This window comes from Anomaloglossus baeobatrachus, chromosome 3 (assembly GCF_048569485.1).
Source record: "Anomaloglossus baeobatrachus isolate aAnoBae1 chromosome 3, aAnoBae1.hap1, whole genome shotgun sequence".
NCBI lineage: Eukaryota > Metazoa > Chordata > Amphibia > Anura > Aromobatidae > Anomaloglossus > Anomaloglossus baeobatrachus.
This window is the reverse complement of record NC_134355.1, coordinates 368,711,341-368,728,801: the sequence shown is the minus strand read 5'-3', so window position 1 is coordinate 368,728,801 and position 17,461 is coordinate 368,711,341.

The following is a 17,461-nucleotide window of genomic DNA, read 5'->3' as shown; positions in this document are numbered from 1 at the left end:
TAATCAGTGACAGATGTGTATTTTATCTATATTTTTAATAGGAGAATGGGAGGGGATTCAAACTGTTATGTTTTTTGTTTTTAAAACTTTTTTTATTTTTTCTATTTTTACTGTTTCTGTTTGTCCCCTTAGGATACTTGAACCTGCGATCACCTGATACCACAATCGGCATATCGAGATACACACGGGGCAATCAGGATAAGCCTGGCAAAGAGCCGGAATCGTCTCATCTAATGGATGTGACAATACTGGGTGTCTGTGAGCTGCTATTTGAGGCAAAAAAACCTTTGGCCTACCCAGCCTGAGAATACCAGCACCCAGCTGTCGGTTTTATCTTGGATGAGTATCAAAATTGGGGGGGGTGGAACCGCATGTCATTTTTTAAAATTATTTATTTAAATAATTTTAAAAAAAGCTGCATGGGTACCTCATATTTTGATACACAGACCAGATAATGCATATGGATGGAACATTCAGTCTGTAGCCATCTGCTTTTTCTGCATTGGTATCAATATACGAGGAACTCTATGCCTTTTTTTTATTTATTTTCTTATTTTTAAACTCCATTACAGGACCCAGACAAAGGGTAACCAATCAGAGACACCGTCACGCCAGCAGTCTGACTGTAACCAATCACAAACGCTGTCACAGATGGTGGTCGGGGGAAGCAGTGAATATGCATGAGAAATAATGAGCGGACCTGGAAGCACTGTGACAGCCATGCGCTCGGAGACTGGTAAGTATGTCCTGCTTTAACCATTTTGCTTCCTGTTTTTTATTATCCGAGTAACCAAACTCAAACAGGAATCACTCATACAGATAAAAGTCTGTGATCGGCAGTTTGATTAAACCAGTCACAGATGCTGTCACAGATGGTGTGCAGGGGAAGCAATGAAGATGTGTACCGCCCCTCGCTCGGCTGCAGCTGAGCCGCTCAGATCCGGGCTCGTTGGTGGGTGGCTCGAGCGCCTCCGGACCCGGGGTCACTTTGCTCTGAAAGGATGCTGGCGCTACGTAGTGGGGTGGTAGGTAGGGGTACGGCCGGAGCCTTGTTTGAGTTTGTGACGCCACCCACGGGATGTGGTGAAGGTGTAGACACCACCGCTGCAGTTACGGGGCACCCTGGGGAGATGGTTATGCCGCAAGATGTTAACCCCTCCGTGGGCAGGGATGATGGCCCCGGGACCCGTTGGGGAGAAGTAGCTGGGCGGTGCAGGGTGGTGCACGGCCGGATGGCACTGTTGTACTCACTGTTATTGACACACACAAGTCTCTGGTAAACAAAGTTGATGGTGGTCGGTGCCCGCAGCCGGCTCCGTCTGGTCCCCCACCCGGTTCGGTGGTCTTTGCCTTTCTCCTGCACCATGTAGTGTATGTGTAGACTGCCTGCGCTTCAGCGACGGGAGTCAGCTCCCCGGCTGTATGTATGTCGGGAAAGCCCGTTTGCCCGCAGACGCTGGCACGTGGGATCTCTCTGCCTGTGCGGTGGCTTTCTATCCCCCTCGGTGGGCTGTTGTCTTCAGTCGGGACTTGGGTGGGAAATGACCTATACTCCAGACCGCAATCAGTGAATTACCTCAGTCCAGTGGATTCTGGACCTCATTTCAGGGTCTGAGTACCCCCCTGTGTGCTTCGGTTTTCAGTCGGTTCCCCGGGTCGGTACCGGCGGTCCACTACCCTGTCCCGGTCCACCACGGTTCTACCGAGTCGTCTTCCTGGCTCCTGCAGGCTAGGCCACCGTATGCCTCCTAGCCAAGGTGTGCGGGCTGCGACCCTCACACCTGTCAGTCTGACACAGGCCTGAACCACAGGCCTGACCTCCTTACTCCTCAACACTACAAACTGAACTGAACTGTGGTTTATGCCTCAGGCCCTCTGAACTCCTCTGTGGGTGTGCCAACCGCCTGGCTCCGCCCCCCTGGTGTGTCCATTACGCTCTGAGGGAGGTGACTAGGGTTTATGTGGTTTGGCTGATGTTACCTTGTGTGGGACTGGCGATATGTGGGGCGCTATCTATGACTACCTGGCTAGTCCAGGGTGTCACATATGCATGAGAAGTAAAGAGCAAACCCGGAAGCAGTGTGACAGCTGCATGTTCGGAGACTGGTAAGTATGTCCTGCTTTAACTATTTAACTAGCTTCCTGTTTTTTATTATCCAGGTGACCAAACCAGAACAGAAATCGTTCATACAGATAAAAGTCTGTGTTCGGGTCTGGGATCCGGACACCTGGTGTTCGGTAAGAACTCCAAACTTTACAGTTCGGGTTCGCTCATCCCTAAGACCATTATTGGTGGAGGCATTTCTTAATTTTTAATAGATTTCATCTAATTCTCTCTCAAAAGAAATTAATGTTTTCTGATTCAGCTCAATCAAAACATTCATAAAGTGGGTAGAACTTTGTGTACATATGCCTTCACACTTTGTAATGAAATCTGAATCGTTTATCAGAAATGATGGTAATACCTGTATCCTGAGTCCTCTGGGTGTTAATTTCATTAATATGTGAATTTCTAAAAATGCTTTATTCCACCAAGTCTTAATACGCTTGTAGAGAAGTCTCTGGATGGTTATCTGTAGGCTACATACATTTCTTTGATCCTCTGATGTAGAAAGGGCTGGTTCATTATTAAACACTTGGGCTATTTGTGATTGCCAGGTAAATTCTCTGGCTTTATAGTCCATCTCCGACATGAAGCTAAAGACAATCTGTGAAAATACACTGCATAGGTTATAAACAAATTAAGCACGGATGTCTGAACACTAACACAAACCAAATAATATTTGTGCAATAAAAAAGGAGTATTGCTAATGGTCAAGCACCATATAGCAATTAATCATATACAAACAAAGTGCAAAAGAGACCAAAAAATGATACAATTAGAATGTACTGACAAATATTAAAAATAGAAATAGAAGTAATATCCACAAATAGCCAGCAGGTGGCACTACACTACTATAATAACTAGCACATAGTGTTCAATACTAACATTGTATACAGTATATAGTTCCAGTAAACTAACCTATTAGTAAGATTTATAATGCAAATTAAACAAAATTTCTAGTTGCTATCTTCCATTCTATTTTCTATTTGGACTGTATCTAACGTATTGCCAGGATTGTTAAAGATATTTTTTATAATGAGACTTTAAATAAAAGTTACATTTTATCCTACATTGGCATGTGATCCTTTGTTGCAATTTCCTCCCGTTGTAAAACACAATGAATGTCAACATGTAGGGCATTGCTGCAGAAGGGAGAACACACATAAAATGAGATCTCCAGAATAATCATTGATGACACAACATCAGTCCAATGCATTGCTTAGTGGTGGTTGTCAAGTAGAGCTCTTTACTTCCCATTGAAGTGAATGTACTGCACTACTCGGCACTGGCCACCAAGCAATGCACAGAGCTGCTGTTTTCATTCTGGGCATTGCTGAGTTTAGACCACTGCCTGTGTAATTTTCAGCTGATCGGTGGGGGTGTTGGACTCCCACCAATTTAATATTGAGATCGAGGTTACTTGCAAAGCGATGAGCCAAAGATGTCTGTATATTACATTCTGCAAACATGAGTCATGGCTGGGAGAAGTTGTCATGGAGGTCTGTATGATGGAAGAGATAAAAAAATAAAAGACTTAAATCAAAGGAAACGTCACTAGATTTACTGTTCTGTATTTAAGAGGTTGTCCACTAACATAACTAAATTACTGGTTTTGACATAAATGCTTAAGGATAGTGTGGTGCCCCTGAGGCTTCAGACGCCACAGGGTACTGCACCTCATTTAGGGTGTAGTACTTATCCCGTGTCCAAGTAAGGTCGGCACCGGTTTCACCAACACACACATACAGATTACAGTGGGTTGCCCTCCCCAATAGGGACTGGGCCAAGGTCGGGTCACAGCAGGAGGTCACCACAGAGGTTGGGTTTACAGGACACCACCACACTAGGGGCTCCCGATCCACTGGAATCGGGACTCAGGGTCAGGGAGAAGCAACCACCAGGGGGAGCTAGGAGCACACAGTACGAAAAGCAGGTTGACTTAGTGAGAGTAGTGAACCAGCATGTGGCAGCGGCTGGGGGCAACAGCTTCGAACACACAACACATCTTCGAGAGAACAGCTACAAACGCCATGCAGAGCGGACATTCTGCGAGGCAGGTCTGTGGGCTACAGCGTTTCAGCACGGTCGCTGGGGAGAAGAAGGCGGCTGCTTACACAGGACCGACGGCTAGAAAAGTCACAGTACCTGTCCCACTATTCCTGGAGCCAAATAGCATATAGGATCCGGGGCTGAGGTCTTCGACCGGCCCATGGTGGAACTGCACTATCAGCATACAGGACAGAACACTTTACTGACACCGGGATCCCCAAGTGCTTCATGCCACGGGGATCCGATACTTAGGGCATCAAAAGATGAAGGGCCCATAGGCTGACACACTGGACATGACCTTCCATGGATTTGGATCGGCTGGAGCCCACCGTGGCGGAGACCGGTACCCTGGGGCAGCGCCTGAACTACCAGTGAGTAAAAGACCTGGAACCGCAGCCCCAGTCTCTGCCTCTCTTTTGCTGTCGCCATCGCCCAGCGCTGTGGCGGCAACAGGGACTACCACCACCCTCCTGTCTATTCTTCATTATTCTCCCCAGAGTAACTCAGTTTTGCCTGTGGGGAGCGACACCATCCTGGCTGTGCCCTTCACCATCAGCCCCGAAGAGCAGCACCCGCAGTGGCAGCCCATCTCTGGCCGCGGACCACAGGTGGCGTCACAATCTAAAAAGATGTTCCTCACCGTCACTACCACCTCCATCCTCCATTCTTCCTCCTGTCCACCGCCTTCCCTCCCTCCTGTATGCCTTGGGGTCACAAAACCGGGCCAGGCCAGCCCGTGACGACGCAGAGGATCTGCACATCCTGGCCCGGCGATGTGTCGGGTGAAAACCCCTCGACCTCAGGGTGTTACAATAGAACCCCTAAAGATCCCCATATACCTTTTCTCCCAAATACCATGTTATTTTATGCTTTCTGTTTTATTTCCTGTGCCCTATTATCATCTCTGCTGTCACAGCCATCATTTCCTCTTCAGATTCCTCTGCTCACTCCTGACTACATTTCCGACTAGTGAGGTGTTAGTCATGACCAATCCAACACGAAGAGCTGGCTTCCTGCTGTGAATGATGGGAGTCGACACCCCAGTGAGAGACACTAAATTCTCTTAATGGCTCTCAATAGGTGCAAAATTACGGTTTTCGGAGGATAAAACTACTCTCACCTGAACAAAACCAATCCCACTCTATATTCTAATTTCCCTGTTGCAAGTGGGTGGGTTTTTTTCTACAATGTGTGAAAGGGTTTTTGATCTCGTTATCATCATCTCTTAAATATGTGCTCACCTGGGGTGAACACATATTTAAAAGGCATCCGTTTAGGATTTAAAAGATCCGGTTCTTTTTAGTGAGCGGAAGCAAGTGAGCACGATCAACTAAAAGAGCCGGACTGCCCATCACTACTGCAAGCCAGCAGACAACACACCCTCTGTTACTGTACCCAAACTTCTCCCACTTCTTCCCCAGCAATCCCACACAGCATCAGCAATACCTCATGTATTGAATACCGTTACAGGGGATAGAAGTAATGCACAAAGCACCATAACAGCACACCTACCAATTATCCCTCCATTAAAAGAGAAACAAATAACGCGTTTCGGATCCAACAGATTCTTACTCACATCGGATATGAGTAAGGATCTGTTGGATCCGATACACATCGTCTGTTTCCCTTTTAATAGAGTCCTAACCATGAAACTTTAAAATGTGAAATAAAGTTTTGGAATTTTTTTATCGTTTGGGATTGCTGGATTTTTCTTGGATTTTTTTGGATGGCATCTATTTATGGTCACTAGTGGAGATGAGTGGACCCGTTGACGTTCTGGTTCTGCGGCTTGAGATGGACTTCAGATAAAGTTCTGTTCTGGACTCGGACTTGACCTGAATGTCTTGGGAAGTCACTGATTGGGCAGTTCAGGTATCCGTCCACATACAACCAGCCATAAACAGAGCACTACCGGGGGACAGAGGGTGGGGGGTTTCCTTTTTCTTTTTTTTTTTTGTGTACACTACATCTGATCATGCTATTGTTACCTCCAGTGTAAGCTGTTCAAACAAGTGGCTCGCACTGGGCTGAGCACCGATTGTACCCGAGCACATCAATGCTCGCACAAGTGGTCAGCATACCTATAGCATCCAAAACCCAAACTTGGACACTGATTTTTTTTTTGTATTCTTTGTTCGGTATAAACTCAGAACTTTAACGTTTGGGGACGCTCATCCCTAGTCATTAGTGGTAATATTGTTTTTGTTCCTGTTCAGTAGCAGTAAGGTGGTACTATTCATATATGGTAATATGTGGTCTTAGCATGGCAGAATTATTTGGCTAAAGTATTTTGATTTCCTTGGTTATACTGCTGTTGGTAACCTTTTGTTTAGTAAAAAAAAATTATAAATAAACAGACTCAATAAAGAAATTAAAAAAATATTCATTTTATTACTTAAACATGTATATAAAAAAACAAAGAGAATGACACAAAATACAATAAAATAAGATAACAGGAATATGGAACACTGCATAACCAATTAACACATGACCAATAGAATTGTATATCTTGTTATTAAGGAGCAGAAAAGTATTTCACTCTATCAGATTGTCTACAAACGTTTAAAAGCAGTACCAATATAGATCACTAGATGTCAGTCAAACCACAATCTAGTTTTTATTCTAAAATGTGTTGTATGAGGACTAAATTGGAAAAAGTAAAAAGCAAGTGCAAAAGCTTCCTTTAGATGACCCCAACAGCATGCAAAAGAATGGTTCACTAAACAAATGGTGTATTCCTAAAGGAGGACAGACGTATATGCACATAACAATCTATATACAGTGCCTTACGAAAGTATTCGTCCTCTTTGAATTTTTCAACCTTTTCCCACATTTCAGGCTTCAAACATAAAGATAAAAAATTTAAATTTTATGGTGAAGAATCAACAACAAGTGGGACACAATTGTGAAGTTGAACGAAATTTATTGCAAATTTTAAACTTTTATAAAAAATAATAAACTGAAAAGTGGCCATGCAATATTATTCGTCCCCTTTAAGTTAATACTTTAAAAAAACAAAACAAAAAGAAAAACTGTATGAAAAATACCCTGACTATAAATAAATAAATTGCAAGTGCTTAATAACAGTGTACTTAGTATATACATTTTTGAAAAAAGGTAAGAAGCCGTCCAACCTCGTCACGGTGTACCCATCTGGGACGGTCCCTAGCCAACTAAAGTTAAAAACATTTAAACATTTATACTGAGACTGAGCAATCAATTTGCTTCCCACTTTGCTGTGTATTTAATCTGGGACCCAGCTGACCACTTGTTACCATTCACATTGGAGTTTTGATAGACACAAGTCAGGTATAGAAAATGTTTTTAACTTTAGTTGGTTAGGGACTGTCCCAGATGGGTACACCGTGACGAGGTGGGATGGCTTCTTACCTTTTTGCAAAAATGTATATACTAAGTACACTGTTATTAAGCACTTGCAATATATTTATTTATAGTCAGGGTATTTTTCATACAATTTTTCTTTTTGTTTTTTTTCTAGTCTTGAGGCTGCCATTCACATCCTTGTAATGTTGCATGTTTACTGAACAATTGTTACAGCTCAGTTTCTTTTGGTGTTTTTTAAGTTAATACTTTGTAGTGCCACCTTTTGCTGCGATTACAGCTGCAAGTCACTTGGGTATGTGTCTATTAGTTTTGCACATCGACAGACTGAAATTCTTGCCCATTCTTCCTTTGCAAACAGCTCGAGGTGAGTGAATTTGGATTGAGAGCGTTTGTGAACAGCAGTTTTCAGCTCTTTCCACAGGTTCTTGATTGGATTCAGGTCTGGACTCTGACTTGGCTATTCTAAAGCTATGTGCCCACGTTGCGTATTTGCATGCAGTTACACTGCATGCGTCCTGCGTCCCTAGCAACAATCTATGAAGATTGTGCATAATTCATGCGTACGTTGCATTTTAGAACGCAGCGATATGCATGCAGCCAAATTGCTGCGTTCTAAAAACAACATTTCACTTCTTTTGTGCGCTTTGGATGCAGGTCCCGCTCTGTCTATGGTGGCGGCTGCATCCAGAGCGCATGAAATCGGCTTTTTCACTGCATTCATTACGCAGTGTTTCTGCAGCGATTTGAAGCGAACATGTGCTTTTCAAATCGCTGCAGACATTTCTGCAGGGACAGGACGCAACGTGGGCACATAGCCCAACACCTGGATATGTTTATTTGTGAACCATTCCATTGTAGATTTTCTTTATGTTTTGGATCATTGTCTTGTTGAAAGACAAATCTCCATTCCAGCCTCAGGTCTTTTGCAGACTCCAACAGGTTTTCTTCAAGAATGGTCCTGTATTTGGTTCCATCCACCTTCCCATCAATTTTAGCCATCTTCCCTATCCCTGCGGAAGAAAAGCAAGCCCAAACATTGATGCTGCCACCACCATGTTTGACAGTGGGGATGGTGTGTTCAGGGTGATGAGCTGTGTTGCTTTTACACCAAACATATCGTTTGGCATTTTGCCCAAAAAGTTTGATTTTGCTTTCATCTGACCAGAGCACCTTCTTCCACATGTTTGGTGTGTCTCCCAGGTGGCTTGTGGCAAACTTTAAATGACACTTTTTATAGATATCTTTGAGAAATGGCTTTCTTTTTGCCCCTCTTTCACACAAGCCAGATTTGTGCAGTGTACGACTGATTGTTGTCCTATGGATAGACTCTCCCACCTCAGCTGTAGATCTCAGCAGTTCATCCGGAGTGATCATGGGCCTCTTGGCTGCATCGCTGATCAGTCTTCTCCTTGTTTGAGATGAAATATTTGAGGGACGGTTTTGGTAGATTTGCAGTGGTATGATACTCCTTCCATTTCAATATGATCACTTGCACAGTGCTTCTTGGGGTGTTTAACCTCTTCAGCCCCGGGGCACTTTCCGTTTTTGCGTTTTTGTTTTTTGCTCCCCTTCTTCCGAGAGCCGTAACTTTTTTATTTTTCCGTCAATCTTGCCATATGAGGGCTTGTTTTTTGCGGGACAAGTTGTACTTTTAAATGAAATCATAAGTTTTACCATATGGTGTACTGGAAAGCAGCAAAAAAATTCCAAGTGTGGAAAAATTGCAAAAAAAGTGTGATGGCACAATAGTTTTTGGGATGTTTTATTCACGGTGTTCACTATATGGTAAAACTGATGTGTGGGTATGATACCTGAGGTCGGTGCGAGTTTGTAGACACCAAACATGTATAGGTTTACTTGTATCTAAGGGGTTAAAAAAAATTCACAAGTTTGTCCAATAAAAGTGGCGCACGTTTTGCGCCATTTTCCGAAACACGTAGCGTTCTTATTTTTTGGGATCTATGGCTCAGTGACGGCTTATTTTTTGCGTCTCGAGCTGATGTTTCTAATGGTAGCATTTTTGCGCAGATGCTACGTTTTGATCGCCTGTTATTGCATTTTGCGTAAAACTTGCGGCGACCAAAAAACGTAATTTTGGCGTTTGGAATTTTTTTGCCACTACACCGTTTACCAATCAGATTAATTGATTTTATATTTTGATAGATCGGGCATTTCTGAACGCGGCGATACCAAATATGTGTATATTTATTTATTTTTTAACCCTTTAATTTTCAATGGGGGGAAAGGGGGGTGATTTGAACTTTTAGGTTTTTTGTTTTTTTTTAATTTTTTAAAACTTTTTTTTACTTTTTTTATTTTATTTTACTAGTCCCCCTAGGGGGCTATAGCAATCAGCAATCCGATCGCTGATCGCTATCTGCTGATCACAGCTATACCGCTGTAATCAGCAGATTCAGTCACTTTCTTTCTTCCTCTGCTCCGTGCCGAGGAAGAATGAAAGTGAAACTTCGTAGCACCAGGCGTCATCACATGACCCTGTGCTACGATGGCAACCACCGAACGTCACGTGATCACTCACGTGACGTCCGGAGGGGGCGGCGGTAAGTAAAAAAGATGGCCGCGCGCATGTAGATCTCGCTGCCAGACTTTGGCAGCGAGATCTAAGGGGTTAATGTTCCGGGTGGAATGCGATTCCACTCGGAACATGTAGGCACACATGTCAGCTGTTGAAAACAGCTGATATGTGTGCCGATCCACGCCGCCTGCCCGCGGCAGGGGGCGGGGCTTACCGGGACACGATCCATGACGGAAAGATCCGTCCATGGTCGTGAAGGGGTTAAAGTTGTGGAAATCTTTTTGTAACCAAATACGGCTTTTCCACAACAATATCATGGACCTGCCTGTTGTGTTCCTTGGTCTTCATGATGCTATCTGTACTTTAAACAGAACACTGAGACTATCACAGAGCAGGTGCATTTACACAGAGACTTGATTACACACAGGTGACATATTTATCATCATCATTGATTTAGGACAACATTGGATCATTCAGAGATCCTCAGTGAACTTCTGGAGTGAGTTTGCTGCACTGAAAGTAAAGGGACCGAATAATATTGCACGCCCCAATTTTCTGTTTATTCTTTTTTACAAAAGTTTAAAATAAGCAATAAATTTCGTTCAACTTCACAATTGTGTCCCACTTGTTGTTCTTGTTGTTGATTCTTCACCATAACATTCAAATTTTTATCTTTATGTTTGAAGCCTGAAATGTGGGAACAGGTTGAAAAATTCAAGGGGGGCCGAATACTTTCGCAAGGCACTGTAGATACTGCATTAGCAATATTCAAGGGTGGGAAAAAATGCATTCATCATTTATAGCAGTAGCAAAAATTACCAAATACAGTAAAAGTAACTACTTAGTATCTCAAAGCAAGAATATGTTAACAGCAATGAAACATACTGTACATCAGAGACTCCATTTACCAAACCATGTGTTAGCAGTGCCCCCTGACTCTCGTTTCGCTATATGCTTTTTCAGGAGGAGACTGTAAGAGTGGGTGCATTTATAGTTGGCCCATTGCACATGAATCACCTTCAAATGAATATTTGCGGCTGTTTAATATCCATACCCAATACGACAGTGGAGGGCAGCGCTCGAGTGAAATTGCCGCATCACAAGTACTTTCGGTCCTCGCCGTCCCATGTGGTATAGATCAACCCCCTCAGATGGGAGAAGGTGAGTTCACACCAGGTTTTCAAGCCCACCAGAGACAAAGAAAGTGGCAATTTCACCTCAGCGCACACTGCTGCAGTGGAGAAAGTAAATAAAGTGCAATTCCTCCTCTAATCAAGTCCACTTGTATAGTCCAGTAGAATTTAGGTGGACTACATACGTGTAATATAAAAGTTATAAATAAGTGTAAAATCATGATCTAATAATAATTATTTGATCCCTCTCTGATTTTGTAAGTTTGCCCACTGAGAGACATGAACAGTCTATAGTTTTTAAGGTAGGTTAATTTTAAAATTGAGAGATAGAGTATCCAAAATAACATCCAGAAAATCACATTGTATAAATAATAAAAATGTATTTGTATTTTGCAGAGAGAAATAAGTATTTGATCCCTCTGGCAAACAAGACCTAACACTTGGTGTCAAAACCCTTGTTGTCAAACACAGCAGTCAGACATTTTTGTAGTTGATGATGAGGTTTGTGCACATGTCAGGAGGAATTTTGGTTTACTCCTCTTTGCAAATCATCTCTAAATCATTAAGATTTTGAGGCTGTCGCTAGGAAACTTCAGCTCCCTTCTTAAGTTTTCTATGGGATTAAGGTCTGGAGACTGGCTAGGCCACTCTATGAATTTAATGTGCTTCTTTTTGAGCCACTCTATTGTTGCCTTAGCTGTATGTTTTGGGTCATTGTCATGTTGGAAGACCCAGCCACGAATCATTTTTAATGTCCTGGCAGAGGGAAGGAGGTTGTCACTCAGGATTTTACGATACATAGCTCCATCAATTGTCCATTGATGCGGTGAAGTAGTCCTGTGCCCTTAGCAGAGAAACACCCCCAAAACATAATGTTTCCACCTCCATGCTTGACAGTGGGGATGGTGTTCTTTGGGTCATAGGCAGCATTTCTCTTCCTCCAACCATGGCGAGTTGAGTTAATGCCAAAGAGCTCAATTTTTGTCTTATCTGACCACAGCACCTTCTCTCAATCACTCTCAGAATCCTCCAGGTGTTCACTGGCAAACTTCAGACAGGCCTGCATATGTGGCTTCTTGAGCAGTGGGACTTTGCGGGCACTGCAGGATTTTAAGCCATTACGGCGTAATGTGTTACCAATGGTTTTCTTGGTGACAGTGGTCCCAGCTGACATGAGATCATTAATAAGTTCCCCTGTGTAGTTTTAGGCGGATGTCTCACCTTGCTCATGATCTTGGATACCCCACGAAGTAAGATTTTGTATGGTGCCCCAGATCGATGTCGATTGACACTCATTTTGCATTACTTCCATTTTCTTACTATTGCACCAATACTAGTCTCCTTCTCACACAGTGTCTTACTTATGGTGTTGTAGCCCATTCCAGCCTTGTGCAGATCTATGATCTTGTCCCTGAATAAAAATAGCATGTAAGATTTGAAAAAAAAATTTTTTAATAAAAAATCTCATATTCACGATTCAAACCCAAAGGCTCTAATGTCTGTAGCGTAGAGCTCTTTACTTCCCATTGAAGTGAATGTACTGCACTACTCGGCACTGGCCACCAAGCAATGCACAGAGCTGCTGTTTTCATTCTGGGCATTGCAGAGTTCAGACCACTGCCTGCGTAATTTTCAGCTGATCGGTGGGGGTGTTGGACTCCCACCAATTTAATATTGAGATCGAGGTTACTTGCAAAGCGATGAGCCAAAGATGTCTGTATATTACATTCTGCAAACATGAGTCATGGCTGGGAGAAGTTGTCATGGAGGTCTGTATGATGGAAGAGATAAAAAAATAAAAGACTTAAATCAAAGGAAACGTCACTAGATTTACTGTTCTGTATTTAAGAGGTTGTCCACTAACATAACTAAATTACTGGTTTTGACATAAATGCTTAAGGATAGTGTGGTGCCCCTGAGGCTTCAGACGCCACAGGGTACTGCACCTCATTTAGGGTGTAGTACTTATCCCGGGTCCAAGTAAGGTCGGCACCGGTTTCACCAACACACACATACAGATTACAGTGGGTTGCCCTCCCCAATGGGGACTGGGCCATGGTCGGGTCACAGCAGGAGGTCACCACAGAGGTTGGGTTTACAGGACGCCACCACACTAGGGGCTCCCGATCCACTGGAATCGGGACTCAGGGTCAGGGAGAAGCAACCACCAGGGGGAGCTAGGAGCACACAGTACGAAAAGCAGGTTGACTTAGTGAGAGTAGTGAACCAGCATGTGGCAGCGGCTGGGGGCAACAGCTTCGAACACACAACACATCTTCGAGAGAACAGCTACAAACGAAAAGCAGAGCGGACATTCTGCGAGGCAGGTCTGTGGGCTACAGCGTTTGAGCACGGTCGCTGGGGAGAAGAAGGCGGCTGCTTACACAGGACCGACGGCTAGAAAAGTCACAGGACCTGTCCCACTATTCCTGGAGCCAAATAGCATATAGGATCCGGGGCTGAGGTCTTCGACCGGCCCATGGTGGAACTGCACTATCAGCATACAGGACAGAACACTTTACTGACAGCGGGATCCCCAAGTGCTTCATGCCACGGGGATCCGATACTTAGGGCATCAAAAGATGAAGGGCCCATAGGCTGACACACTGGACATGACCTTCCATGGATTTGGATCGGCTGGAGCCCACCGTGGCGGAGACCGGTACTCTGGGGCAGTGCCTGAACTACCAGTGAGTAAAAGACCTGGAACCGCAGCCCCTGTCTTTGCCTCTCTTTTGCTGTCGCCATTGCCCAGCGCTGTGGCGCCAACAGGGACTACCACCACCCTCCTGTCTGTTCTTCATTATTCTCCCCAGAGTAACTCAGCTCTGCCTGTGGGGAGCGACACCATCCTGGCTGTGCCCTTCACCATCAGCCCCGAAGAGCAGCACCCGCAGTGGCAGCCCATCTCTGGCCGCGGACCACAGGTGGCGTCACAATCTAAAAAGACGTTCCTCACCGTCACTACCACCTCCATCCTCCATTCTTCCTCCTGTCCACTGCCTTCCCTCCCTCCTGTATACCTTGGGGGTCACAAAACCGGGCCAGGCCAGCCCGTGACGACGCAGAGGATCTGCACATCCTGGTCCGGCGATGTGTCGGGTGAAAACCCCTCGACCTCAGGGTGTTACAATAGAACCCCTAAAGATCCCCATATACCTTTTCTACCAAGTACCATGTTATTTTATGCTTTCTGTTTTATTTCCTGTGCCCTATTATCAGCTCTGCTGTCACAGCCATCATTTCCTCTTCAGATTCCTCTGCTCACTCCTGACTACATTTCCGACTAGTGAGGTGTTGGTCATGACCAATCCAACACGAAGAGCTGGCTTCCTGTTGTGAATGATGGGAGTCGACACCCCAGTGAGAGACACTAAATTCTCTTAATGGCTCTCAATAGGTGCAAAATTACGGTTTTCGGAGGATAAAACTACTCCCACCTGAACAAAACCACTCCCACTCTATATTCTAATTTCCCTGTTGCAAGTGGGTGGGTTTTTTTCTACAATGTGTGAAAGGGTTTTTGATCTCGTTATCATCATCTCTTAAATATGTGCTCACCTGGGGTGAACACATATTTAAAAGGCATCCGTTTAGGATTTAAAAGATCCGGTTCTTTTTAGTGAGCGGAAGCAAGTGAGCCCGATCAACTAAAAGAGCCGGACTGCCCATCACTACTGCAAGCCAGCAGACAACACACCCTCTGTTACTGTACCCAAACTTCTCCCACTTCTTCCCCAGCAATCCCACACAGCATCAGCAATACCTCATGTATTGAATACCGTTACAGGGGATAGAAGTAATGCACAAAGCACCATAACAGCACACCTACCAATTATCCCTCCATTAAAAGAGAAACAAATAACGCGTTTCGGATCCAACAGATTCTTACTCACATCGGATATGAGTAAGGATCTGTTGGATCCGATACACATCGTCTGTTTCCCTTTTAATAGAGTCCTAACCATGAAACTTTAAAATGTGAAATAAAGTTTTGGAATTTTTTTATTGTTTGGGATTGCTGGATTTTTCTTGGATGTTTTTGGTTGGCATCTATTTATGGTCACTAGTGGAGATGAGTGGACCCGTTGACGTTCTGGTTCTGCGGCTTGAGATGGACTTCAGATAAAGTTCTGTTCTGGACTCGGACTTGACCTGAATGTCTTGGGAAGTCACTGATTGGGCAGTTCAGGTATCCGTCCACATACAACCAGCCATAAACAGAGCACTACCGGGGGACAGAGGGTGGGGGGTTTCCTTTTTCTTTTTTTTTTTTGTGTACACTACATCTGATCATGCTATTGTTACCTCCAGTGTAAGCTGTTCAAACAAGTGGCTCGCACTGGGCTGAGCACCGATTGTACCCGAGCACAGCAATGCTCGCACAAGTGGTCAGCATACCTATAGCATCCAAAACCCAAACTTGGACACTGATTTTTTTTTTTGTATTCTTTGTTCGGTATAAACTCAGAACTTTAACGTTTGGGGACGCTCATCCCTAGTCATTAGTGGTAATATTGTTTTTGTTCCTGTTCAGTAGCAGTAAGGTGGTACTATTCATATATGGTAATATGTGGTCTTAGCATGGCAGAATTATTTGGCTAAAGTATTTTGATTTCCTTGGTTATACTGCTGTTGGTAACCTTTTGTTTAGTAAAAAAAAATTATAAATAAACAGACTCAATAAAGAAATTAAAAAAATATTCATTTTATTACTTAAACATGTATATAAAAAAACAAAGAGAATGACACAAAATACAATAAAATAAGATAACAGGAATATGGAACACTGAATAACCAATTAACACATGACCAATAGAATTGTATATCTTGTTATTAAGGAGCAGAAAAGTATTTCACTCTATCAGATTGTCTACAAACGTTTAAAAGCAGTACCAATATAGATCACTAGATGTCAGTCAAACCACAATCTAGTTTTTATTCTAAAATATGTTGTATGAGGACTAAGGCTATGTGCGCACGTTGCGTAAATACATGCAGTTACGCTGCGCTTTGTAGCGCAGCGTAACTGCATGCGTCCTGCGTCCCCTGCACAGTCTATGGAGATTGTGCAGGGGCCGTGCGCATGTGGCGTTTAAGAGCGCAGCGCTTCGGCTATTGCCGAAGCGCTGCGTAAAAAGAAGTGACATGTCACTTCTTTCCTGCGCTTTGCCGGCAGCTCCTGCTCTGTCTATGGGAGGAGCTGCAGGCAGAGCGCATGGAATCGGCTTCACTACGGACATTTCTGCAGCGATTTAAAGCGCACATGTGCTCTTCAGATCGCTGCAGAAATTTCTGCAGTGACTGTACGCAACGTGCGCACATAGCCTAAATTGGAAAAAGTAAAAAGCAAGTGCAAAAGCTTCCTTTAGATGACCCCAACAGCATGCAAAAGAATGGTTCACTAAACAAATGGTGTATTCCTAAAGGAGGACAGACGTATATGCACATAACAATCTATATACAGTGCCTTACGAAAGTATTCGTCCTCTTTGAATTTTTCAACCTTTTCCCACATTTCAGGCTTCAAACATAAAGATAAAAAATTTAAATTTTATGGTGAAGAATCAACAACAAGTGGGACACAATTGTGAAGTTGAACGAAATTTATTGCAAATTTTAAACTTTTATAAAAAATAATAAACTGAAAAGTGGCCATGCAATATTATTCGTCCCCTTTAAGTTAATACTTTAAAAAAACAAAAAGAAAAACTGTATGAAAAATACCCTGACTATAAATAAATAAATTGCAAGTGCTTAATAACAGTGTACTTAGTATATACATTTTTGAAAAAAGGTAAGAAGCCGTCCAACCTCGTCACGGTGTACCCATCTGGGACGGTCCCTAGCCAACTAAAGTTAAAAACATTTAAACATTTATACTGAGACTGAGCAGTCAATTTGCTTCCCACTTTGCTGTGTATTTAATCTGGGACCCAGCTGACCACTTGTTACCATTCACATTGGAGTTTTGATAGACACAAGTCAGGTATAGAAAATGTTTTTAACTTTAGTTGGTTAGGGACTGTCCCAGATGGGTACACCGTGACGAGGTGGGATGGCTTCTTACCTTTTTGCAAAAATGTATATACTAAGTACACTGTTATTAAGCACTTGCAATATATTTATTTAAAGTCAGGGTATTTTTCATACAATTTTTCTTTTTGTTTTTTTTCTAGTCTTGAGGCTGCCATTCACATGCTTGTAATGTTGCATGTTTACTGAACAATTGTTACAGCTCAGTTTCTTTTGGTGTTTTTTAAGTTAATACTTTGTAGTGCCACCTTTTGCTGC